This window comes from Ornithorhynchus anatinus, chromosome 3 (genome assembly GCF_004115215.2).
Source record: "Ornithorhynchus anatinus isolate Pmale09 chromosome 3, mOrnAna1.pri.v4, whole genome shotgun sequence".
Classification (NCBI taxonomy): Eukaryota; Metazoa; Chordata; class Mammalia; order Monotremata; family Ornithorhynchidae; genus Ornithorhynchus; species Ornithorhynchus anatinus.
The window spans coordinates 73,865,066-73,891,553 of NC_041730.1; the positions used below are offsets into that span (position 1 = coordinate 73,865,066).

General features: G+C 48.5%; 1 long non-coding RNA gene across 1 annotated transcript; it reads right to left on the reverse strand.

Moving 5' to 3' along the window:
- Positions 1-251: 251 nt before the first annotated feature.
- LOC114810291 lies at positions 252-24,723 on the reverse strand. Its single transcript, XR_003758008.2, has 4 exons — positions 24,551-24,723; positions 23,969-24,075; positions 935-1,824; positions 252-580 (listed from the first exon to the last, which is right to left on the reverse strand). It is a non-coding gene; the product is annotated as an uncharacterized LOC114810291 (long non-coding RNA).
- Positions 24,724-26,488: the final 1,765 nt, after the last annotated feature.

A 26,488-nucleotide genomic window follows, 5' to 3' on the forward strand; every position in this document is an offset into this window, starting at 1 on the left:
TCCCTTTTCACCTCAAACATCTTTTTGAAGGTCTTGAAGACCACCTTTCATAGGGAAATGAAATCTGGAGATTTTTCACACGATCCATATTTCTCCTCTGGCACCTCAACTTCTCATGATTTGTTCTGTAATATGAGGTCTCGGGGACACGAGGAGGGGACTCGGGTACAGGAGATGTCTCTGCACCCAGCAAATCTCTCCTTCCCCTCCCCATCTATTTTCTTTGAAGACCTATAAATCCTTACGTAGACAAATAAGCAGGAGAGGTTGTGCACAGAGCAAAAATCTACCTTTTTTAAACCCCACAGTATCTTTTCCAGCCGTGAAGACCTTGGGTCAAACGATCCAATCAGGAGATTGTTGGCATAATGAAAACTATTTGTGTTTCACCTCTGTCTTCCTGGCCACAAAGACTTAGCTTACAGTGCTGGGGATCGGTTCAGAGCCGGAAAGGGTTTTGCCTTTATCCACCCCTTGCCACGTGAGCTGTAGCCAAGGTCTTTTCTCACTGCTGTCTTCATGCCTCCGATATTCTGGGAGAAGCCGAGCCAATCGGAGGTCTGGAATTCAGGTTGCAGGCCTGCAGTTGAAAAAGAAAATCCCTCCATTAGTGTGCTCTGAGGGGGCACAGTGATCCACAGTCAGCCTGGCATCCTTTGTCCAATATGCCCCAAGGGGCGAGTCAAGGAATCTCTCACTGCCCTCAACGGGAGCTGCACGCTTGACTTTCTGGCCTTTCATTTCTCTGGATTATCGTGCCCGGGCATAAACCCTGTTCCACAGGCAAGGATTCCAACCTGCGGCAAGTGACTGGGAGCATCCCCCCTTTCACTTCTGATAATTGCTGAGATCGCCCTTCCCTTTGGCAGGCCTCAAAATCGCTCTAGCCCTCACTCAACCCACCCCCAAACCCTTCCCTCTCCTCCTTTCATACCTCTGCTGCTGCCAGCATCTTTTCATCTAGCCCTCCTCACCATTCCATCGGCTCGGCCGCTGCTGCTGTCTCGGGACGCACCTCTGCCTGGCCGGATGCTTGACGGATGGGGTCCTCCCAGAAGTGGGCAGGTTAAGTCTCTGAAAAATATCAACCTGGGTTTGAGTCCATGAGCACAGACTCTACCACCATTTTCACAAGGTGCAGGGGCAATTTTTTTCCAGATCTCCTTCAGAATCACATCACTCGAGGGGGGGCAAGAATTTTCTTGCCTCTCTTCTTCAACTAAAGCCAAACCTCATAGGGAATATCAACCCAATCCCAATAGTCAGGAGAGTGAACTGTTCTAAATCAGGGAGCCTCATCCTAAGACATTTTATTCTCTCTTTTCAAGGAGACGTGAGGTAAATTTCCCTTGGATTTTAGGGACTTTTCAATAGCCTAACACTACTATGTATTTTATGTCTCCTTTATTTTCCTCATTATTGCTTCCTAAGTAAAGGCTCCTGGTCGCTCCTATCTCTCCCCTGACTGAATTTTAAGGACATCCTAACCAGCAGAGTTCTTTCCCCTGAAAATGGATTGGGGATATATCCCGTGAGGAAAAATCCAAATACTTTTTCCATCTTGAATATAAAAATGTGAGAGAGGCTTCTTAGAGTTCAGATCATTTAATAGGAGCAGTAAACGTTGCCCAGTTTGTTTGGATCAGGATATGAGGAGATACTTAATTTTTTTTTTCCGCCTCGATGGACAGGTCGACTCCCACGGTTAAGGCTCCCGGTCTGGTTGGTGCAGGGGTGGACGGGACGTTCGAGTCTCCTCCTTCCTCCTCTGGCGCTTTCTCCTCCTCTCCTGGAGACTTGGGGTGAAGTGGGCACGTGAAATTTCTGAAAGGGAGGCCAGACCTCGGTTCGAACACAAAGCGACAACAGGGCTTCCCTAGGGAACGGCGGGAATTCCTTTTCGAAACCCAGTATTCATTCAGCCTGCTAGAGGACCCCGGTAAGTCGTTTATCTTCTCTCTCTTTACATCCATCTAGGGGCTAGAAATGCACTTTTCAGGGGCGGATCTGGCTAGTACGGGATTCCAATCTCCATGCCGGCCAGGAGTTGAGGTCAAGGATTTCTTTCTTTCAGAGACAGTCGCCACCCTTTCTCTTCTCAAACAGACCCCGGGGTCCACAGCCTGACTCGAGACTTCATCCTCCCCTCGGGCCCCGCTTTCTCCGAAGTGAATTCCCTTCAGGACACAGCCATCCGAGTGACCCAACGGAGCAACTGCAATTCACATTTTTCATAAATGGTTTGGGGGAAACAAGCCCCACCCACTTGGCCTTCATTTCAAAGATGGTCAAGTCTTCGGTTCATCCCTCCCCCCAAAATGGGTCTCGCTCCCTAAGGGCCTTCTGCTTCTACGTCAGTTTCCCCGCTCCTCTCCCCCCGAACCAAATCAGGACGGGCAGTCGACGACACCCCTCCGCACCCCCACAATAATAATAATAATAATGTTGGTATTTGCTAAGCACTTACTATGTGTGGATCACTGTTCTAAGTGCTGGGGTGGATACAGGGTCATCAGGCTGTCCCCCGTGAGGCTCACAGTTAATCCCCATTTTGCAGATGAGGTAACTGAGGCACAGAGAAGTTAAATGACTTGCCCACAGTCACACAGCTGACAAGTGGCCGAGCCGGGATTCGAACCCATGACCTCTGACTCCCAAGCCCGTGCTCTTTCCACTGAGCCACGCTACTTCCACACACACACACACACACACACACACACAAACACACACACACTCCCCGCCCCCTAAAAGGGCGGAGGGGCGCTGTGAGGGAATAATTTGGAATACCGTTCTAGAGCCATACAATCCCTTCAAATCACTTGGAATCTTTGAAAGGCCCAAGGAGTCAAATCAGTCTGTAAGGGGAAGGGCTCACGGTATCTTTCAGTTCGTGTCGGCTAATGCTTACATATTTTTTGCTTTTCACATGACTGTTTTCAAACTTTTTCCTCTTCTTCTTCAACCTGCCGCCCCCCTGCCCCTCAGACCGGCTTCGAGTGAGCCAGCGGCTTTTCCCTGGCCGCTCTCGTCCTCTCGGGCCTCACCAGCTGCCACCGCTGCCCCCTCCTCCTGTCCGCTCTGGCCGCTCCACACAGGGAAACTCTGCCTGAGGGCGAAATCGGGGCCTGAGGGAAGCGGGGGTCGGAGCCAAGGATTGCCCGCGCTGGGGCTCCCATTGGAGGGAGGACTGACTGACTGACACTGGCTGGCTTCTCCCTGCCTTCTTCGCCCCCTTAAAGAACTGCAAAGAAAAAAAGCCCGAAAAACCTCCTCAGGTTTCCTAAACGCCGTGCAATTCCTAAACCAATGGGAAATTGTGCATTTTTCTGGTGGCAAGGGAGGCGATTTTGAGCCTGCTGCCGCGGAACTCTATCCGATCTTCCTTTGGGGGAGATCGTTCGTTTTTCATAGGATTCAAATTAAAGTAGGAAAAAAAAAATCAACGGGATTAGGCTTCGGGAAAGTTCTGTCAGAAAAAATCAATTTGCCTTTCTTCTAGTAAGTGACAGAAAAACAAGAAATGCCAGATTGGCTTAAAAAGAAGTCTTCAGAAAGAAGAGGATTTACCTAGAGGTCAAAAAGTTAGAGTTCTTTGGGAAATAAGACATAATAATTTATGAGAATAATCATGGTACGTGTTAAGCGCTGACGGCACGCCGAGCCCTGCTCTAAGCGCCTGGCTAGGTATATCCAAGGGAATCGGGTTGTCTGTCCCACGTGGGGCTCACAGACTTAATCCCCATTTTGCAGATGAGGTAACTGAGGGCACCGAGAAGTTAAGCGGTTTACCTAAAGCCACACAGCAGACAAGTGGCAGAGCGGGAATGAGAACTCACATCCCCCGACTCCCAAGCCACTACGCCACGCTGACCGTCCCTCTTTTTCCTCTACGCGCCTTTTCTCCTCAGACTTCCAGGCGCCTGATCGGGCAGACCAAAAAAACTTGGGAGGAAAAGTGCTTCCCTTTGGATCTGTTCTCAGTCATTTTTTTGGGCTTCTAGGAGCGAAAGGAGACCACATAGAAATGGTGGAAAAACTAGCTCTCTTCTCCTCTTCCAAGCCCTACTGAAAATTCAGCCCCTCCAGGAGGCCTCCCCACACTGAGCCCCCTCTTTTCCTCCGCTCCTTCCCCTCCACCCCCACCCCCCCATCGCCCCTACTCCCTTCCTCTGCTCTACCCCCGTTCCCCTCCCCACAGCACGTGTGTATATTTGGACATATTTATTACTCCATTTTAATGATTGATTCATTCATTCAACAGTATTTATTGAGCGCTTACTATGTGCAGAGCACTGGACTAAGCGCTTGGAATGGACAATTCGGCAACAGATAGTGACAATCCCTGCCCAATGACGGGCTCACAGTCTCATCGGGGGAGACAGACGGACAAAAACAACACAGTATAATCACGATAAATCGAATCGAGGGGATGTACACCTCATTAACAAAATAAATAGGGTAATAAAAATATATCCAAATGAGCACAGTGCTGAGGGGAGGGGAAGGGAGAGGGGGAGGAGCAGAGGGAAAGGGGGCGTAGCTGAGGGGAGGTGAAGAAGGGGGAGGAGAGGGAGCAGAGGATTGAATGAATGAATGAAAACCCGGCCGGCGTGTTTGAGAGGCAAATCCCGTCAGGGTCCTCAAAGACAGTGGGTTCAGTGATCGAGCTAGTATTTTCTGTTTCTCTGGTGTCATTTTTTTCCCCCTTCTATACTTACTACTAGAACTTATCCTTTGTTGCCGACTCCCTTTAGTGACAAAGCCCCTTTCTCCTTCTCCCCTGTGCCCTCTCTGCTCGCCCCTCATGGAAAACTCTTGGCCGGTTAGTCAGGGGCTCAGTGACCCACTGGGTCAGCCACAGATAAATTCAGTGGCCCAGTGACCCAAGGAGTCACCGGGAGGTCAGGCCGGCGCCTCTGTGACCCAATGGGCAGAGCCAACGCTGGCTCTCTGACGAGTTGATTCCCCATCCTCACATAGTACCCCAACTGGAAAAGAAAGAAAGAAAAACAACAAAACTCCTTCCTACCTATTCTATTCAATCCGATTAATTCTGTCTTTAGAGAGCCAAATGACCCTTAAAAATTTCTAATAGATTGCAGATGCTGAAACCTATTCATCAGTATGTCACCAAAGACAGTTTAAGACGATTTCTGTAATGAATCCTTTAATCTAACCAATGATCCTGTATCACGTGAGCAAATGAATAGAGAAATAAAACTACGAATGAAATGGGCTTTTTTTTCCTGTCCTGGACTAATGTCGCCTCTCCTCCCCGCCCCACCACCCCCGGCAATTCCTTTCCCTTCAGTATGACCCAGGCAACTGGATTTCTAACCTGAATGATGAATGAATCTCTCTGCCCTTATTTGGTTTTAATTTATTTATTTATTTATATTCACGTCTGCCTCCCCCTCTAGATTGCAAGCTCGTTGTTCATTCAATCGCATTTATTGAACGCTTAATATGTGCACAGCACTGTAGTAAGCACTTGGAATGTACAATTCAGCAACAGAGAGAGACAATCCCTGCCCAACAATGAGCTCCCGTTCTAAGTGGGGGAGACAGACAACAAAACAAGTTGTCTGGCGTCAATATCAACAAGATTAATAGAATCAGAGATATATACACATCATTAACAAAATCAATAGAGTAAGAAATAAGATATACAAATCTGCACAACTGCTATGGGGAGGGGAAGGGGGAAGAGCAGAGGAAGGGAGTAGGGGGAATGGGGAGGGGAGGAGGAGCAGAGGGAAAGGGAGGGCTCAGTCTGAAAAGGCCTCCTGGAGGAGGTGAGCTCTCAGTAGGGCTATGAAGAGGGGAAGGGACTTAGTTTGGCGGATGTGAGGAGGGAGGGCATTCCAGGTCAGTGGTAGGATGTGGGCCGGGAGTCGATGGCGGGACAGGCACGAATGAGGGAAGGTGAGGAGGTTAGTGGCAGAGGAACGGAGTGCACAGGGGGTGGGCTGTAGAAGGAGAGAAGGGAGGTGAGGTAGGAGAGGGCAAGGTGACAGAGAGCTTTGAAGCCAAGAGTGAGGAGTTTCGGTTTCGTGCGGAGATTGATAGGCCACCACCGGAGGTTTTTGAGGAAGGAAGTGACATGCCCAGAGCATTTCTGTAGAAAGATAATCTGGGTGGCAGAATAAAGAATAGACTGGAGCGGGGAGAGACAGGAGGATGGGAGATGTAGGGAATGTGTCTGTTGTTAGATTGTACTCTCCCAAGTGCTTACTACAGTGCTTTGCAAACAGTAAGTGCTCAATAAATATGATTGAATGAATGCCCCATTGATACTGAGTGGCCTTTTCCTCAAATTCCCAGCTCTGTTACCCCAGAAGGGCCTCATTCTGAGAGACTGAAGGTCCAGCACAACTGCACAAGTCAACTTCTAGTACCAAGCCTGACTACTTATCAAGCCTGACTACTCTACTCCTCCCAAACCACCCCCATGCTGACTGAAAATGTGACCTGGGCCCTCTCCGTGTGCCTTGAGCAGTCAGTGAGCCTCTCCCTTTAGTTATCCATGGCACCCCAGTGATGTCAGAGCTGACAAGAAGGAAAGAAGGAAAGGAAGAAAAAAAGAAAGACCTTTCCTATCATAATCTTAGTGTTAATTGATTCCAGCTGTTCTTAATTAGCCTCATTACCTTAGAAACAGCAAAGTAAAAGAAAACTTGACAAAATTGGAGGGGCCATCAATGGACCAGGGCTAAGGGTTTTGTGTCTGCAAAATTAAGTTGTGAGTTCTAATCGCCCTTGTGGAAGTAGAATCTTTTTCAGATCCTAACACCAGAGCCAGGAGTAGAACGCAGGCCTCCAGCCTCTAGGAGCTATTACTTTTCCTCTAGGCAGCCCTCATAAGGGAAGGCCTTCTTCATCCTATTTCAAGCAGAGGAGAAAGAAAGAAGAAGAAAGAAGAAAGGAGAAGGAAGAAGAAGAAGGGATCGGCAGACAGTGCGGTTTCTCCTTTCTCACACTTCCCCGCTCAGCCCCCCAAACTCCACACCACTGGCTTCCCCAGCAAGGATGGGTGTACAGGCAAAACCCGACAGCTTGACTGCTACACTCTGGCCCACACTTAACACCAGACACCCAGAGAGCCTCACAGCCATCAGTACTCCTGGGGCCTGAGATACCCAGCAAGACTGCAGACTGGGCAGAAATCTCTTCCCCGTACAACGCCGGCCTTCTCTGCTCTCTGCATTCCCCAACCATCCCCCCTGTTGACCACCTCATCCTAAACACCCCCCCCCCCAATGGTTCTGCCTCTCAGAAAAGGGGATGGAGTGGACACAGTCACAGTCCCCACCTTGATGTTGATACTGCACATCATCCCTTCCCCCTTCTCTCCCCAAGAGGAACCCACTGGTCCCACCCAAACACATATTTGGAAGAAATCCAGAGCAGGAAGGAGAGAGTATTAAATAAAGCAGAGATGCAAACATTTCCTCTAAACAAGTGAAGCTTTGACCAGTCATACCTTTGAGTTGGCAATTTTCTATCCCGATTGGTAAATTGGCACTATTTTCTTAAACTTCCCTAAATTGTCCATTAGGCCTAGAAAACTGGTTGCACATTGTGTGAATTAACCTCCATTCATTCATTCATTCAATAGTATTTATCGAGCGCTTACTATGTGCAGAGCACTGTACTAAGCGCTTGGAATGGACAAATCAGCAACAGAGAGAGACAGTCCCTGCCCTTTGACGGGCTTAAAGTCTAATCGGGGGAGACAGGCAGACAAGAACAATGGCAATAAATAGAGTCAAGGGGAAGAACATCTCATAAAACAAATGGCAAATAAATAGAATCATGGTGATGTACATCTCATTAAACAAAATAAATAGGGTGATGAAGATACATACAGTTGAGAACCCACACTTCAGTGAGACAATCTTCCAGGCCAGGGAGACACACTGACCCGTGTCTGTAGAGAGAGGGTAATAGTTGCATGGTCTAAACTTGGTCATCCTCTACACTGCTGGAGGATGAGAGGGGAGAAAGAGAAGGACTCATGACTCACCACCAGCTTCTGCAGGATTCCTCACCTAGAGCCGTGGAACTGATTTGAAGAGATGACAGGATTACTAATCCCGAGATCCTCAGTCTACCATCCTGCCCTCTGGAAAAACTGAGAACCGTGTTTGTGGCCAGACAGATCAGTCTCCAGGCTGGGAGGAAGAAACCAGCAATATCAGAGCAGCAAAGGGATGGGTAGGGGGTTTTAGATTTAGACAGCCTAGTTTGGAGCAAACACTAGTCTCCCCTTACCCTAAAAACACTGACCCTAATGCCAAGAGGATGTATACAGACAGATGATAATAATGTTGGTATTTATTGAACGCTTACTCTGTGCAGAGCACTGTTTTAAGCCCTAGGGGAGATATAGGGTCATCAGGTTGTCCCACATGAAGCTCACGGTTAATCCCCATTTTACAGATGAGGGATCTGAGGCACAGAGAAGTGAAGTGACTTGCCCACTGTCACACAGCTGAGAGGTGGCAGAGCCGGGATTCAAACCCATGACCTCTGACTTCCAAGCCCGGGCCCTTGCCACTGAGCCACGCGGCTTCTCTATGCAACTGACTGCTGCAATGTCCTACTAAGACTAGCCCAAGATCCCTTTCACTCCCAGATCCCCAATTCTATTATTCCACGAACTCTGGAAGACACGTCTGGATGAGTGACTGTGGAGGCACAAGTCTGCCGCCCTGCCCTCCGTCACCAGCTATTAAAAGACATCTGTTGGACAATCACACCTCCCCACTTCATAGTCCTCCTGAGGGGTCACCCCCTCCAAGAGGCCTTTCCAGACTAAGCCCCCCTTTTCACAGCTCCCTCTCCCCTCTGAGACACCCCAACTCGCTCCCTTTGCTCCACCTCTCTCTCCCCGCCCCACAGCATTGGTGTATACATGTGCATATCTATAATTCCATTTATACTGATGCCTGTTTACCTTTTTGATATGTATATAGCTATAATTCTATTTATCTATATTGATGCCTGTTTACCTGTTTTGATGTCTGTCTCCCCTCTTCTAGAATAATAATAATAATAATGTTGGTATTTGTTAAGCGCTTACTATGTGCCGAGCACTGTTCTAAGCGCTGGGGTAGACATAGGGGAATCAGGTTGTCCCACGTGGGGCTCACAGTCTTAATCCCCATTTTACAGATGAGGGAACTGAGGCACAGAGAAGTTAAGTGACTTGCCCAGAGTCACACAGCCGACAAGTGGCAGAGCTGGGATTCGAACTCATGAGCCCTGACTCCAAAGCCTGTGCTCTTTCCACTGAGCCACGCTGCTTCTCCAACTAAATCCGGTGTGGGCAGGGATTGTCTCTTTATTGTTGAATTGTACTTTCCAAGCATTTAGTACAGTGCTCTACACCCAGTAAGTGCTCAGTAAATTTTTGATTGAAATGAATGAATGAATGAGTAAATTAATGGACATGTTCCCTGCCCAGAACGAGCTTACAGCCTAGAAAGACTGTCTAGCGTGGCTCAGTGGAAAGAGAACGGGCTTGGAAGTCAGAGGTCATGGGTTCGAATCTCTGCTCTGCCACTAGTCAGCTGTGTGACTGTGGGCAAGTCACATAGCTTCTCTGTGCCTCAGTTTCGTCATCTGTAAAGTGGGGATTAAGCCTGTGAGCCTCACATAGGGCAACCTGATGGCCCTGTATCTCCCCCAGCGCTTAGAACAGTGCTCTGCACATAGTAAGCGCTTAACAAATACCTACATTATTAGAGTCAGTCAATCAGTGGTATTGATTGAATGCTTAGTACAAAAAGCAATGTAATGAAATTGCCATAATTGAGCTGAGGCACCACCGTTTGGTGGAAACAAGGCCTCAGCACAAGTGACACCATTTTGAGCAACACAGAAGAAAACTTTTAAAATGCCAGTGTGAAAAGTATCTTCTGGGTTAGAAAATCCTTTGTAACTGGCTGAATTTCACTATGGACCATTTGAGAAAGTGTCAACAAGGTCTGCCTAAGATAACCTTATCTGGGAATCAAGATGTCTATGGGAGTGATTGAAATGCATATGTAAGGAGGAGGGGGAGCTATTGTTGGGGTCTAAATGTAACCAGAAAAAGTATGGGGGGTGGGGGCTTACACTCAGCACCTCCCTAGGCCTGGTGTTTGATCATTTTGCAGAATAAAATTTGGAGACCCTATGAACCACATACAGTCTCACTGACCATGCAGCACAACCAACAAGCATAATTTTACACTCAACATTACCGCGTGCTGACCACTGTACTGAGTGCTTGGGGGAAGGACTCTGCAAAAGAGTTGGTAAACACATTTCCCGCCCGCAACTACCTTACCCAGACCTTTGTAGCAGAGAAGATGAGACAGTACTTGCAAGTTCTCTTCAGTGAGGAGTAAAACTCTCATTCCACCTTTCTGAATGCTCCTTTTTTGAAATGGTATTTGATACGTCCTTAAGTATGTGCCAGACACTGTTCTAACCGCTGGGGCAGATACGAGCTGTTTAGGTTGCACACAGTCCATGTCCCACGTGGGGTTCACAGTCTTCAACCCCATTTTACAGATGAGGTAACTGAAGTAGAGGGAAGTGAAGTGACTTGCCCAAAGTCACACAGCAGACAAGCGGCAGAGCAGGGATTAGAAGTCAGGTCTTTCTGACTTCCGGCAGGCTCTCCCAGAATATAATGCCACAATAATAATAATAATGACATGGCTTCAGCTATCACGTCAATATGAATGACTCCCAAATCCATCTCTCCAACAAGCTGTCGTGTGAGAGTGGGAAAAGCTTTTTCTTTCAGGACAGTGTCATCGAGTCATCAATTATGCTTCCACTCAACTATTTCCCCTCTCTGCAATTTATATTAATGCCTGTCTCCCCCTCTAGACTGTAAGCTCATTGCGGGCAGGGAATGTGTCTTCCACCTAAGATGTACTGGACTCCACCAAGTGCTTTGTACAATGCCCAATTCTATTATTCCATGAACTACAGGCCCCTCTAGACTGTAAACTTGTGTTGGGCAGGGAATGCGTCTGTCCTATTGCACTCTCCCAAGCACTTAGTACAGTGCTCTGCATGCAGGAGGTACTCCATCAATCCGATTGATTGATAGAAGGGGCAGAACTGCATGGACGCTGGATAGAATTCAGTTTCTGATACAATACCTGCCTTCTGCTTTCCTGGCCCCCACCCCTGTTGACTTGGTCTCAGGCAGGAGTCTGCACAACTCTGCTCCTCTGAGAGAAATAATAACAACAATAATAACATTGGTATTTGTTAAGCGCTTACTATGTGCAGAGCACTGTTCTAAGCACTGGGGCAGATACAGGATAATCAGGTTGTCCCACGTGAGGTTCACAGTCTTAATCCCCATTTTACAGATGAGGTAACTGAGGCACAGAGAAGTTAAGTGACGACTTGCACACAGTCACACAGCTGACAAGTGGCAGAGCTACAATTCGACCCCGTGACCTCTGACTCCCAAGCCCGTGCTCTTTCCACTGAGCCATGCTGCTGAAAAACACCCTGACTTCTTCCTGACATTAGGTGCCACAAGCTTCCACATTAAGCCCCAAACGGTCCCTTCTCTGGGGACTGAGGCTAGGAAGTGACCCGGCAGACAGGACTGCATTGTACTTTCCAGGTGCTCAGTACAGTACAGTGCTCTGCACACAGCAAGTGCTCAATAAATATGATTGAATAGAAAGAATAACTCTAGTCCTCAGGAGGCTTGACTCATCTACAGAATTAAGGGCCCTGGGTCTTCTCAGTACCAGGCAAGTCAGACAGAACTGGCTTCCTGCACAGAGTCCAGGCCCCTGTCCTCCCACGACTGGCAGCCACCTCATCACTCTTCTTCCTCCCTATTATTCACACACAGCCTTCTCTCCTGGGTACCAGTGGACTTCTCTTTGGGTACAGCCCACTCAGTAAGGGGGAAAATCTGGGAGTTGACTCTGCCCACAGCATACGAGAGACAATCATCGAGGCCAAGGAGACGCACTAAGCAGCTGATCTGGAGAAATGCCCCTGGGCCCTGGAACCAGAATCACCCTCGGGGCTGAGCGCAGCAGCCTGACCCCTGGGGGCACTAATCGGTATTCAGGGCAGCTGCCCTTCTCTATCACCGCCTGGTGGCAACAGGTCTTCGCCTGGGAGGCTGCCCTTTTCAATAGCCCCGGGATGGTACTATCGATCGTTCTGTAAGGCTTCGCCTCTCTATCATGACCCGGTATCACTGACTATTTTATGGAGTTTGTGAAGCACTCACTATGTGCCAGGCACTGTACTAAGCACTGGGATAGAGAGAGGCTCCTCAGTTTGGACACGGTCTGCATCCCTAATGGGACCCACAAGTCTTAATCCCCATCTGAGAGAGAATATAACTGAGACGCGGAGAAGGAAAGTGACCGGCCAAAGGTCACCCCGCAGGCAAGTGGCCGAAGCTGGATTTGGACTCAGGTGCTTTCGGGCTGTAGCCACCAGGCGGCGCTGCTTCTCGCACAGATGGTGATTCTGGGCGGCCACCCTTCTCTATCGCCATCTGGTGGCACTTTGCTCCTACTGCGCCGGCTTCCTCCCTGGGCCTCCAGCTCCTCTAGGTCGCCTCTGAATCCTTTCCCACCGACTCCCCCTGGCCTGGAACTGCGTCCCTCTGCACATAGGCCACACCATCACTCTCCACCTCTTCGGAGCATTATTAAGGTCGCAACGCCGCCAAGACGGCTTCCATGATTAAGCCCTTTTTTTAACCCCCTCCCGGGCTTCTGTTCCCTGTACAGCCCTGGATTAGAGAAGCAGCGTGGCTCAGGAAAAAGAGCACAGGCTTGGAAGTCAGAGGTCATGGGTTTGAAACCCTGCTCTGCCACTTGTCAGCTGTGTGACTGTGGGCAAGTCACATAACTTCTCTGTGCCTCAGTTACTTCATCTGTAAAGTGGGGATTAAGACTGTGAGCCTCACGTAGGACAACCTGATGGCCCTCTATCTCCCCCAACGGTTACAACAGTGCTGTGCACATAGTAAGCGCTTAACAAATACCAACATTATTATTATTATTTGTGACCTCTGAACATTCCCTATTTTCTCTGCAGCACTTATGTGCATATCTCTAAACTGTGCATTTTGTGAACAGAAATGCAGTGGTTGTGAGCATAGAGGGGGGAGTTAATAATGATAATATTATCAATAATTAGTAGTAGTAGTAATGTGGCATTTCTTTAGCACTTAAAATATGCCAGTATATTTACTAAGCATTGAGGTCGAGACAAGAAAATTGGTTTGGGCACAGACATTGTACCATGAGGAGGTCACAGTCACAATCCCCATTATACAGATTAGGTAATTGAGGCACAGAAGAGTGAAATGACTATCCTTAGGCCACATAGCAGACAAGGGGCCCAGGGAGGATCAGAACCCATTACCTTTTGACTCCCAGGCCCATTCTCTAGCCACTAAGGAGAGAATGAGGTGAAAACACACTGGTGATAATTGAGCATTTACTTTGTGCAAAGTCCTGGGGGAGTAGGATATTGAGTTATTGTTATGGTATTTGTTACGTACTTACTATGTGCCAAGCAAACTTTTCTAAGCACTAGGGTAGACAAGAGGTAATCAGGTTATCCCACATGGGGCTCCCAGTCTTAATTCCCATTTTGCAGATGAGGTAACTGAGGCCGAAGGAAGTAAAGTGACTTGCCCAAGGTCACACAGTAGACAAGTGGCAGAGATGGGATTAGAACCCACATCCTCTGACTCTCAAGCCCATGCTCTTGCCATTAGCCCATGTTGCTATGGGCAGGTACTGTGTGTGTCCTATTGTATTCTCCCGAGCACTTCATACAGTGCTCAGCACGCAGTAGGGGCTCCATCATGTCTGGCATTGTGAGATCTGGCACTGTGAGAGCTGACCCTGGAAGACACGCCTGGATGAGTGGCTGTGGAGGCATAAGTCTGCAGCCCTGCCCTCCGTCACCAGCTATTAAAAGACATCTGTTGGACAATCACACCTCCCAACTTCAAAGTCCTCCTGAAGGGTCACCTCCTCCAAGAGGCCTTTCCAGACTAAGCCCCCCTTTTCTCTGCTGCCCCTCCCCACTGAGACACCCCAACTCACTCCCTTTGCTCCACCTCTCTCTCCCCGCCCCACAGCACTTGTGTATACATGTGCATATCTATAATTACATTTATACTGATGCCTGTTTACTTGTTTTGATATGTATATAGCTATAATTCTATATATCTATATTGATAACTGTTTACCTGTTTTGATGTCTGTCTCCCCTCTTCTGGGGACTGTAAGCCCAGTGTGGGCAGGGATTGTCTCTTCATTGCTGAATTGTACTTTACAAGCATTTAGTACAGTGCTCTGCACCCAGTAAGTGCTCAATAAATGATTGATTGAGTGAATGAATGAATGAACACATTCCCTGCCCCGAATGAGCTTACAGCCTTGAAGGACTGTCTAGCGTGGCTCAGTGGAAAGAGAACGGGCTTGGAAGTCAGAGGTCATGGGTTTGAATCCCTGCTCTGCCACTAGTCAGCTGTGTGACGTGGGCAAGTCACATAACTTCTCTGTGCCTCAGTTTCGTCATCTGTAAAGTGGGGATTAAGCCTGTGAGCCTCACATAAGGCAACCTGATGGCCCTGTATCTCCCCCAGCGCTTAGAACAGTGCTCTGCACATAGTAAGCGCTTAACAAATACCTACATTATTAGAGTCAGTCAATCAGTGGTATTGATTGAATGCTTAGTACAGAAAGCAATGTAATAAAATTGCCATAATTGAGCTGAGGCACCACCGTTTGGTGGAAACAAGGCCTCAGCACAAGTGACACCATTTTGAGCAACACAGAAGAAAACTTTTAAAATGCCAGTGTGAAAAGTATCTTCTGGGTTAGAAAATCCTTTGTAACTGGCTGAATTTCACTATGGACCATTTGAGAAAGTGTCAACAAGGTCTGCCTAAGATAACCTTATCTGGGAATCAAGATGTCTATGGGAGTGATTGAAATGCATATGTAAGGAGGAGGGGGAGCTATTGTTGGGGTCTAAATGTAACCAGAAAAAGTATGGGGGGTGGGGGCTTACACTCAGCACCTCCCTAGGCCTGGTGTTTGATCATTTTGCAGAATAAAATTTGGAGACCCTATGAACCACATACAGTCTCACTGACCATGCAGCACAACCAACAAGCATAATTTTACACGCAACATTACTGGGTGCTGACCACTGAACTGAGTGTTTGGGGGAAGGACTATACAAAAGAGTTGGTAAACACATTCCCTGCCCACAACTACCTTACCCTAACCTTTGTAGCAGAGAAGAGGATGAGACACTACTTGCAAGTTCTCTTCAGTGAGGAGTAAAACTCTCATTCCACCTTTCTTAATGCTCCTTTTTTGAAATGGTATTTGATAAGTCCTGTAGTATGTGCCAGACACTGTTCTAACCGCTGGGGCAGATATGAGCTGTTTAGGTTGGACACAGTCCATGTCCCACGTGGGGCTCACAGTCTTCAACCCCATTTTACAGATGAGGTAACTGCGGTAGAGGGAAGTGAAGTGACTTGCCCAAGGTTATACAGCAGACAAGCGGCAGAGCAGGGATTAGAAGTCAGGTCTTTCTGACTTGCGGCAGGCTCTCTCCACTAGGTCACACTGCTTAATGCTTAAATGTCATAATAATAATAATAGTAATAATAATAACATGGCTTCAGCTATCACATCAATATGAATGACTCCCAAATCCATCTCTCCAACAAGCTGCCGTGTGAGAGTGGGAAAAGCTTTTTCTTTCAGGACAGTGTCATCGAGTCATCAATTATGCTTCCACTCAACTATTTCCCCTCTCTGCAATTTATATTAATGCCTGTCTCCCCCTCTAGACTGTAAGCTCATTGCGGGCAGGGAATGTGTCTTCCACCTAAGATGTACTGGACTCCTCCAAGTGCTTTGTACAATGCTCTGCACACACTAAGTGCTCGATACCACTGACTCATTAATGAGCTCATCCTGATCATATTACCATTATAACACTTTCACAAAGATTTAGACTCCCTGCAGCATCCAGAAATACCAGTATCCAAAAAAGTGATTATAAGATTATAAGAGGGTGATTTTGCCTTTCAGGAACTGGGAAAACAGAAGTAATTGGAAATCCCGGTATTAGCTCCAGGACGGACACACACTGTGACCCACCAACCTGATTTGTTTGTGTCCACCCCAGCTCCTGGTACAGTGCCTGGTCCAGAGTAAGTGCTTAACAGATACCATTATTAATAATGGTAATGGTAAGAACGGTAGGCCCGTTCTCTAGCCACTGTGGAGAGAATGAAGTAAAAATACACCAGTGATTACTGAGCATTTACTTTGCACAAAACTCACTCTAGGCTTCAAGGCTCTCCATCACCTTGCCCCTTCCTACCTCTCCTCCCTTCTCTCTTTCTACTGCCCACCTCGCACGCTCCGTTCCTCTGCCGCCCACCTCCTCACCGTCCCCCGTTCTCACCTATCCCGCCATCGACTCCTGGGCCATGTCCTCCCGCGGTCCTGGAATGCCCTCCCTCCTCACCTCTGCCAAACTAATTCTCTTCCTCCCTTTAAAACCCTACTTAAAGCTCACCTCCTCCAAGAAGCCTTCCCAGACTGAGCTCCCCTTTTCCCTCTGCTCCCTCTATCCCCCCTTTGCCTCTCTGCCGCTAAACCCTCTTCTCCCCCTTTTCCCTCTGCTCCTCCCCCCCGCCCACATCCCATTCCCTCAGCACTGTACTCGTCCGCTCAACTGCATATATCTTCATGACCCTATTTATTTTGTTAATGAGATGTACATCACCATGATTCTATTTATTTGCCATTGCTTTAATGAGATGTTCTTCCCCTCGATTCTATTTATTGCCACTGTTCTTGTGTGTCTGTCTCCCCTGATTAGACTGTAAGCCCATCAAAGGGCAGGGACTGTTTCTATTTGTTACCGATTTGTACATTCCAACCGCTTAGTACAGTGCTCTACACATAGTAAGCTCTCAGTAAATACTATTGAGTGAATGAATAACTGTAGGATATCCTAGGGGGAGTAGGATACTGAGTTACTATTATGGTATTTGTTAAGTACTTACTATGTGCCAAACACTGTTCTCAGCGCTAGAGTAGGTATGAGGTAATCAGTTTATCCCATGTGGGGCTCCCAGTCTTAATCCCAATTTTACAGATGAGGTAACTGAGGCATAAAGAAGTTAAGTGACTTGTCACACAATAGACAAGAAGCAGAGATGGAATTAGAGAAATGGGATTAGAACCCACATCCTCTGACTCTCAACCCTGTGCCCTTGCCGTTAGGCCATGTTGCTGTGGGCAGGTAATGCATGTGTCCTATTGTATTCTCCCAAGTGCTTCATACAGTGCTCTGCATGTAGTAAGTGCTCCATCATGTCTGGCATTGGCAGATCGGGCCCTGGAAGACACGCCTGGATGAGTGACTGTCGAGGCATAAGTTTTGCCACCCTGACCTCCATCACCAGCTAAAAAAGACATGTTAGACCCCTCGGAACTATTTGTTTGATAGAAAGGGAGAGATGGGGTCGGGGTGGGGGTGTGAAAACAATCCAGTTTCACAAACATGCACCTCCCCCAAAACACGTTTTGCCCAGCAGAGATGAGATTTGACAGTCACACCTAAGCAGATTGCTAGATTTTGCAGTTCTAAACCCTTAACTAACCCCATCTTCATATTCCCAAGTCCATTAGTTATTCTCCAGGGACTGGATGCCCAGAACTACTACAGACTGGGCAGAATTCAGGTCCTGCATTCCTGCTGTATTACGCTAGAACTGAAGTCCACACGGCTCTGCTCCTCAAAGAGGAGCAGCGTAGATGTGCTAATGCTACCCTGTCTTACTCCTGACACTAGACCCTTCCCCTACCCCCCAGAAGCCACCACTGTCAAGGCCACAAGCATCCCTTCTCAGAGGATCGAAGCTGTGCAAAATAAGGAGCCTGCAGACAGGACTGGGGGCAAAGGGAGGTTCGATCCATCTAGAGAATTAAGGGCCTCGGGTCTTGTCTCTTCCATAGCCGGGTCAGACTGAACCAGTTCCCTGCACAGAGCACCAATCCCCGTTTCCAGTACCAGCGTCTGTGCTGGGGGTGGCAGCCCTCTCCTCTCTCTTCTCCTCTTCCAGAGATGAACTTTGAAGCACGGGAATTCAAACACAAACATATTCACCAACCATAAACACCACCTTCCCTCAGAGGTGGAGGCACAGCTCTTGACTCCATCTCTCCCCAGGGATTATCATTATGGTATTGGTTAAGCACTTACTATGTGCCAAGCACTGTTTTAATTGCTGGGGTAAATACAAGGTAATCAGGATGTCCCACGTCTTACAGATAAGATCACTGAGGCACAGAGAAGTTAGGCGGCTTGCCCAAGATCAAACAGCAGACAAGTGGAGGAGCTGGGATTAAAGCTCATGTCCTCGGACTCGCAAACCCTTGTTCTTTCCACCGAACCACGCTGCTTCTGACACAGTCCCTGGCCCTTGGGTCTCACAGTCTAAATCTCCATTTCACAAATGAGGGAATTAAAGCCCAGAGAAGTAAAGTGATTTGCCCAAAGCCATTCAGCAGACAAGTGGTGGAGCTGCGATTAGAACCCATGACCTTCTGACTCCTAGGCCTGTCCTCTATCCATTACACCATGCTGCTTTTCTTGGGAAATGCACTGCTGGGGACACGGAGGGGGTCCCCACTTCCATAAAAGCTACTACTAGCAGACATGGAGAGGGTCCCCACTTGTGGAGAGGCATGTGTGGGGCTGCAGGTCTGCTCATTTGGTCAAGCCAAAGTCAGTTCCTTGCCCCGAGACCCAGTTCCTGAGTCTGGAACCAGCCTTCGTGCGAACAACGACAGCCCCCTCCTCATTACTCTCCCCAGAGCTAACCCCACCTTTCATGCATGGAAGCACACACACCCCACCTCCCCTTTGAGAGGGACTGCATTACATAGCTCCATCTTTCAATGGTGGGGTGCATTTGGGAATTGACCCGACTGCCTAAGTGCAGGGGGATAAACTTTGAGGATAGGGAGTTGTGATGAGCCACACTGCAGAGAGAGCAGTAGGATTCTCCCCTTTCTCTTGCAGAGTTCTGGAGGAGAAGACCTGTGGGGCTTTCCTCCTCCCAGATCTTAGAGCCAATGGACCCAGAATTAGGGGTCTTGGAATGCACCAAAAATGCCTCCTCTGGAGATGGAGAAGAAGATCTTTGGTCTCATGGGAGAGAGGTGACACTGGAGCCCTCCTCCCAGCTCATGCGTTATGCCACTTAATTTCCCCCTGCACTGCACTTAGCAGGTCACTGGGTAATTCTCTTCTGCTGCTTTGGATCCTCATGCTGACTGTTGGGGTTGGGAAACATCAGTTTTGTGAAGTCAAGCAGGCCCTGACCCTGTAGAGAACCCACAGTGACCATCAGGAAAAGCCCTTTGGCATCAGGATCGTGGAGCAGGTGACCAGGTGATGATGTGGAGACTCTACCCGTGAATTAATCAAGGATGAGATCCACTCGGGGAGAGCAACGGTCTCACGGTTCTCCCAGGCTTTAAACACTTGAATTAATTGAAGGAAGTTTTTGAGCTCTTACAGTGTGCAGAGCAGTGACTGTGCTTGGGAGAGACCAAGAGAACAGAGTTGGTAGGCATGTAGACATACGTGGTAGACAATCACACCTCCCCCCTTCAAAGCCTACCTGAGGGTTCACCTCCTCCAAGAGGCCTTCCCAGACTAAGCTCCCTCTTTCCTCCCCTCCCCTCCACCTCACCCCGACTCACTCCCCTTTCCTCGACCCCTCTCTCCTTGCCCCAAAGCACTTGTGTATATATGTACATATCTATAATTCTATTTATTTACATTGATGCCTGTTCACACATTTTGATGTGTATATATCTATAACTCTATTTATATTGATGCCTGTTTACTTGTTTTGATGTCTGTCTCCCCTCTTTTAGACTGTAAGCCCAGTGTAGGCAGGGATTGTCTCAATTGTTGAATCCTACTTTCCAAGTGCTTAGTACAGTGCTCTGCACACAGTAAGCACTCAATAAATGTGATGGAATGAATGAACATGTTTTCTGCCTGGAACGAGCTTACAAAATTGAAGGACTGTCTAGAGTCAATCAATCAGTGCTATTGATTGAATCCTCCCCGTGGAAAGCGAGGTAATGAAATTGCAATAATTGAGGCACCACCATTTGGTGGAAACAACCTCAGCCCCGGTGACACCATTTTGAGCAATAGGGAAGAGAACTTTGAAAATGCCAGTGTGAAAAGTATCTCTGGGTTTAGAAATTCCTTTGTAACTTGTTGAATTTCACTATGGACCATTTGAGAATGTGTCAACAAGCTCTGGCGCCCAAGATGACCTTATCTGGGAATCAAAATGTCTATGGGAGTGAATGAAATGATTGAAATGTGCATCTAATGGGGAGGGGGGCTATTGGGGAGGTATCAATGTAACTGAAAAAGTGCTACTGGGTGCTGAGCACTGTACTGAGTCCTTGGGAAAGGACTATACAAAAGAGTTGGTAAACGCGTTCCCCTCCACAACAAGCTTACCCAGCTTACGTTTGTGGCGGAGAAGAGGATGAGACATTACTTGGAATTTCTGTTCTGGGAGGAGTAAGACTCTCATTCCACCTTTCCGAATACTCCTGTTTTTAAATGGTATTTGTTAAGCCCTTTACTATGTGCCAGGCACTGGTCTAAGCGCTGGGGCAGATATGAGCTGTTCAGGTTGGACACAGTCCATGTCCCATGTCTCAGTCTTCATCCCCATTTTACAGATAAGGTAACTGAGGTAGAGGGAAGTGAAATGATTTGTCCAAGGTCACATAGCAGACAAGCGGCAGAGCAGGGATTCAATCTCAGGTCTTTCTGACTACCAGGCTCAGGCTCTCTCTACTAGGCCACACTGCTTAGTGCTTAAATGCCATAATAATAATGGGTTGGCTTCAGCTATCACGTCAATATGAATGACTCCCAAATCCATCTCTCTAACCATCTGCCGTGTGAGAGTGGGAAAAGCTTTTTCTTTCAGGACAGTGTCATCGAGTCATCAATTATGCTTCCACTCAACTATTTCCCCTCTGCAATTTATATTAATGCCCAACTCCCCCTCTAGACTGTAAGCTCATTGAGATCACGGAACGTGTCTTCCAACTAAGATATACAGCACTCCTCCAAGCGCTTTGTGAAATGCTTTGCACACATTAAGCACTTGATGCCATTGATTAATGAGCTCATCATGATTACATAATTATACCACTTCCACAAATATTTAGATAGACTCCCTGCAGCATCCAGAAACACCAGCAACTAACAAAGTGATTAGAAGAGAGAGATTTTGCCCTTTGGAATTGGAAAAACAGAAGTAATCAGAAATAATAATAATAATGTTGGTATTTGTTAAGCGCTTACTATGTGCAGAGCACTGTTTTAAGTGCTGGGGTAGATACAAGGTAATCAGGTTGTCCCACGTGAGGCTCACAGTTAACCCCCATTTTACAGATGAGGTAGCTGAGGCACAGAGAAGTTAAGTGACTTGCCCACAATCACACAGCGGACAAGTGGCGGAGCTGGGATTCACACCCATGACCTCTGACTCCCAAGCCCAGGCTCTTTCCACTGAGCCACGCTATCATGGTATCAGCTCCAGGAGGCACAGGGACTGTGTCCAATTTGATTTGCTTGTGTCCACCCCAGCACCTGGTACAGGGCTTGGCACCTAATAAGTGCTTAACAAATACCATTATTAATAATGGCAATAATATTAAAACGGGGATTCAATACCTCTTCCCTCTCCCTATTATACTGTGAGTTCCCTGAGGGAAGGGGACAGAGTCTGACCTAATACTCTTGACTCTACCCAGTGCTTGGTACAGTGTTTGGCACACAGTAAGTACTTAACAAATGCCACCACACTTATTATGCAGGAAGAGGTGGGGGCCAGCTGGCTTCTTACCAGATTTCTGTCCTCTCTCTCTTGTTAATTAGAGAATGGTTTGGCTCGGCAGCCTGGATATTGTTGAGGATGGCACAAGGGAGATGATCAATAGGGTTTATTTTATGCAGACCACTTTACTAAGTGCTTGGGAGTCTGCAACAGAGGTGGTAGACACACTCCCTGCCTTCAAGCATCTTACATGCTACCTGGGGAGGCAGCCAGTAAAATAAAATTACAGGTTGGTGGGCTATCTGGGGCATAAGTGTATCTGTGTGCGTGTGGGCATGCACACATCTGCACCGTGCAGGTGGGCTAACTCTACATGGGTATGAAGGTATTGGACTTGTCTGCTTGGGGGTTCTAGCATGTGCCTACCTCTGATGTCTCCTTTCTATGTGTGTTTATTTGCAATCCCATCATGGGCTTCAGAATCAGTCATGGGTTCTAATCCCAGCTCCACCCTTGACTGCTGTGAGACATTGGTCAAATCACTTCCCTTCTCTGTGCCTTACCTAACTCATCTGTGAAATGGAAATTAAGACAGTCATCCCAATGAGGGAGAGGCAGAATGTCTAACCTGATTTGCTTGTGTTCCACCCCAGGTCTTGGTACCATACCTGGCATGTTTTGGGTGCTTAAATACCACAGTTGTTAACTTCCAGCTGTGCACCTTGTCTGCTGTGTGACCTTGGGCAGGTCACTTGACTTCTTTGGGCCTCAATTGCCTCATGTGTAAAATGGAGATGGAGACTGTGTCCTTGTCTGGGACAGGGACTGTGTCCAATCCAACTGTCTTGTGTTTACCTGAGCTCTTGATGTGGTGCCTGACTGTGCATCTTCCCACTCCAGCTAGCTTCCACTGCTAGTCCTCTCCCCTCCTCATTCTGCTCATCCAGAAGAGATGGAGGATATAGGGTAGTCACACACACATACACAAAGACAGGCATTCCCCTGATTACTTCTGTCCCTGGTATCCCTCTCCCCCACGGGCACCCCCCTCGTACGGTAGAGGGAGTTTGTACTCTTGAAGCCAGAGCTGGAAAGATAGCTACCAACGAGATGGGCCTGGGCAGGAGGAAGTCGCATTGACTATAGAATTAAGGGCTCCAGGGCGACTTAACACCCGATCTCAGGTCCTTCCACAGAGCACCTGCCCGAAAGCTCTAGACCCGTTTCCATAACCCTCTACCGGCCCAAAGAGGGGCGGTCCCTCTCACCCTGCTCTGGTCCCGGCCCTTGCTCTCACACGAGGCACGCACACACGCACACACCTCCATCCCCTCCTGGAGTTGCAAGGGACTGGTTTGGCACCCATGATGCAGTGTTTGACCCTTGACCCCCAAAGGAAATGGCATTGTCTAGAAGGAGGGAATACAGTTGCGGGCTTGGAGGCAGGAGGGAAGGGGTGTCCGGGGGGGCAGCAGCAGTGGCCATGGGGCAGCAGCCCAGTGCCAACCAATTGTCTGACAGGTGGGCAGGCACAATCTATCAGTGTCCATAGCATCTGGTGGGTAGCTGGTCAGTCCTCCACTGTCCTCGGGGGCAGCTGGTCCGGTTTGGGGTTGCACTATGGCTTCTTGGGGAGGAAGGTGACTGTCGGTTGACAGATGAGTCCCCAGGCCACTCATGGGGAGATTGCCAGCCTATCACAGTTGGGGGTGGGGAATACTTGGATGGGTCTCCAATGGGGATCCAATTCCTCCAGGCAGGGAGCAGGAAGTTGGATGTTGGGTGGAAGCCTCGACAGGGATCACTACTGAGCCTAGGGGGCAGGGGGGAGACTCAGTCACTGCTCTGGTTTGTGAACTATAAAGATTGCAGTGGACTGTGGGTGTATATGTGTAGCGGGGGATAAGCTTCCCTTCACTCTACTCTCACAAGCGCTTCGCCTAGTGCTCAATAAAGACCACCAATTCCTTCCACTTGCCTGAAACAGAACCCAGAGAGCCCCAGGTTTAAAGCATAAAAACTCACCATCCTGTCCGGTCTTGTCTGCATCAACATATCCTTGGGGATGCAGGGTTGGATCAGGGGGCCAGGTCTCCCATGATGCACCTGGGGCTCAGGCTCCTTCCTTGGCCCTGAGGATAAACCTGGTCAGGTCTCAGGGTAATCTCGCTCTGTGCCCCTGCTCTGGTCAGGGAGTGCTAGAGCCAGAGCCCAGCCCCAGTGCCTCATGCTGCAGCTGGACTGGCACCTGCAGGCTCACTCACACCAGACTTGAGAGCGAGCACAAGAGAAAGAGCAAGCGAGAGAGCAAGAGAGAGAAAGTGCGAGAAGGAGAGCAAAAGCAAGAGAAAGAGAGAAAGAAAGAGTGAGAGAGAGCGAGCAAGCTAGTGAGAGAGGGAGCAAGAGAAGTGAGAGAACCAGAGGTGACGGGTGACCCCTCTGAGATATAAGAGAGCAGCTACCATTCACACACGCTGCAGGGGAGGCCCTGACTGGCTTTGTCCACCCCAAGGGAGGACACACCAGGCACCCTGGGTTTCCCCAACAGACTCAGCTCCTGCAGACCCCCTCCCCGCCACCTCCCCCCCCAATTCCCCAGAGTTTTACCTGTGAGCAGGATTGTCTGGGAGCCTTCTCCAGGGTGCAGAAAGAAGCTGGGCTGCTGCCCTCTCAGGCAGCCAAGTCCCTGAACGCTTACCCAGTGTCAATCTGGTCCTTCACCCCTGCTCATCTTCCAGTCCACCAACAGTAGACCCGAATGGGGCAGCTGCCCCCAAGTTTGGCCTGGAACGAGACCACACCCCCTTGACCACACTCTTTGGCAAACTTGGAATAGGAGACAGTGCCTGCCCACTGGGAGCTTACAGTCTAAGTCAGTCTGCCAGTCCATTGAACTGGAGCTCTTTGCAGGGGCAGAACACTGTACTAACCGCTTTGGCACAGTACTATAGAACCATGTAACAAACATTCCCCAGTAAGCTCACAGCCTAGAAGGGAAGCACTGACTTTGGAACAACATGGTGAGAATGCTTCAAGGAGTTGAGCATTATATAGCACACATGGCCCCTGTTCTCAAGGAGCTTCCGGTCTACAGGACAGACGTTAAAATTGAGTTATAATAATAATAATAATGTTGGTATTTGTTAAGCGCTTACTATGTGCCGAGCACTGTTCTAAGCGCTGGGGTAGACACAGGGGAATCAGGATGTCCCACGTGGGGCTCACAGTCTTAATCCCCATTTTACAGATGAGGGAACTGAGTCACAGAGAAGTTAAGTGACTTGCCCACAGTCACACAGCTGACAAGTGGCAGAGCTGGGATTCAAACTCATGACCTCTGACTCCAAAGCCCGTGCTCTTTCCATTGAGCCACGCTGTATACACAGGTGGAATGGCACATACAAGCTCAGATGAAGTTGTACACCTTGAACCCACAATAAGCTTGAATTGGCATAAAAATCAAGTAAATCAACACATAGAGGGAAGGGTGGCAGTTTTGCATTAAGACAGCAATAACGTTTATCCAACGCCATTTGAGAGCGCACCCTACTAAGAGCATGACGGGGGTGAGAGAACTCAATCATTCAATAGTATTTATCCAGCACTTATTGCAGAGCACAATATAACCAGACACATTCTCTGCCCACTATGAGCTTACCGTCTAGAGGGGGAGACAGACGTTAATACAAATTACATCCATCTGAGTAAGAGCCATAACAAGTGGGTGGAAGAGGCATCTGGAAATATTCTGTAAACTAGATTCCAACTCAATAAGACATCTGCACTTGGTAACTCAGTCTCCCAGGCACGCGTCTATTAAAGTACTCAACAAAGATTGTTGGAGACTGAGCTTCTGCTCTTACAACCACTCTTGTGTTGGTGGCACCCTGGGTCAGGCTGGCCTATTTATTGAGCGCAGAGTACTGTATTAAGCACTTAGGAGAGCACGCTATAACAGATATTCCCTGCCCACGGTGAGTTTAGAGTCTATTCTACACGGGTGATGCTACTGAACCCCAACTCACTGCTGGGCTTCCGTGGGGCTGTTATGGAGTCCCACGATGGCGGAGTGGGAGATTCCATCTCGGGGCACAGAAATTGGGAAGCCCAAAGAGAGTCCCCTGGCAGCCAGCTAAGGTCAGCACAATCCTGCCCTCGAGGGACACATGACGGTACCGCCACCCCACCCCTTCCCCATTGGCAGGTCTCACTTCCTGCCCCAGAGGGCTCACATTCTGATACTCCAATACTGTCGCTTCTAGGACCGACCACGGCTCTGAATTCACTGAGAAGGGTGGAGGGTGGGATGGGTGGAAGGTTTCCAATGGATAGGAGCTGGAGGTGCACCCCCTTTGGGATAACGGAATTGGGGGTGGGAGGTGTACAAGCCTTGCAGGAACAACCCCTCACCTTTCAGCACTTTCCAGGCACAAAGTCCCGAGTTGAGGGTGTGGAAGGTTACTGGCTTGGATGATTTTACGGTTGAATGGGCATTATTAGGAATCTGGGGCCTGGCCAGGGCACAGGAAGAGAGCTCAATGACAG